This window comes from Carlito syrichta, unplaced genomic scaffold, assembly GCF_000164805.1.
Source record: "Carlito syrichta isolate Samal-C Ts95f unplaced genomic scaffold, Tarsius_syrichta-2.0.1 Scaffold315395, whole genome shotgun sequence".
Taxonomy (NCBI): Eukaryota; Metazoa; Chordata; class Mammalia; order Primates; family Tarsiidae; genus Carlito; species Carlito syrichta.
In genome coordinates this window covers 324709-325794 of record NW_007259491.1, presented here as the reverse complement: position 1 = coordinate 325794, position 1086 = coordinate 324709, and the positions used below count along the sequence as shown (strand labels likewise).

General features: G+C 37.9%; 1 pseudogene across 1 annotated transcript; it reads left to right on the top strand.

Annotated features, from left to right (window-relative positions):
• Positions 1 to 274: 274 nt before the first annotated feature.
• On the top strand, positions 275 to 694 carry LOC103275267 (annotated as a pseudogene). The gene has a single exon (XR_505301.1). The product of XR_505301.1 is annotated as a 10 kDa heat shock protein, mitochondrial pseudogene (transcript).
• Positions 695 to 1086: the final 392 nt, after the last annotated feature.

Genomic DNA, 1086 nt, shown 5'->3' with positions numbered 1-1086 from the left:
AACTCAATACCAAAAAGAAAAATAAATAACACAATAAAAAATGTCAAAGAAACTGAAAGACATTTTCCAAATAAGATAGTCAAGTGGGCAATAAGCTCATTCAAGATGTTCAACATCATTAGCCATGAGGAAAATGCAAATCAACACCACCACCGTGAAATAACCACACACCCATAAGATGGCAGTAATCAAAAAGACAACATGTAGATGAACCTTGAAAATATCACACTGGCTTGCAGGCCGCACGAGAGCCAGGAGCTAGCGGGCAGGGGCCATGGCAGGACAAGCATTTAGAAGGTTTCTTTGACTGAGTATTGGTTGAAAGGAGCACAACCGAAACTGTAACCAAGGGAGGCATTATGCTTCCAGAAAAATCTCAGGGAAAGGTATTGCAAGCGACAGTGGTGGCTGTTGGCTCGGGCACCAAAGGAAAGGGTGGAGAGATTCAACCAGTTAGTGTGAAAGTTGGAGATAAAGTTCTTCTCCCAGAGTATGGAGGCACCAAAGCAGTTCTAGGCGACAAGGATTATTTCTTATTTAGAGATAGTGACATTCTTGGAAAGTATGTGGACTGAAGCAAAATGCTATTGAAATGGCATCAACATGAAACTGCCCATTCCACTGAAGTTGTGAAATCTTTCATCATGTAAATAATTTTCATGTTTTTCTTTTATAATAAACTAAAGATATCTAAAAAAAAAAAAAAAAATCACACTGACTGAAATAAGCCAGACACAAAAGATCACATATTGTATGATTCTATTTATGTGAAATATCCAGAGTTGAGTTGGCATATTTATAGAGACAGAACACAGATTGTCAAGGCCTGGGAAGAGGAGGAAATGAGGAGTGGAGTATTTAAGGGGTACAGGGTTTAATTTGGGGGTATGAAAACGTCCTGGAACTAGCCAGTGGTGATGACTGCACAACACTATAAATATGCTGAATGATAAATTGTATGTTATGTGTATTTTACCACAATAAAATACAAAGATAAGAAATAATAAGCATCGTGGGTATGGAAAAATTGGAAACTTCATACACTGCTGATGGGAATATAAAATGATGCAGCTGCTTTGGAAAACA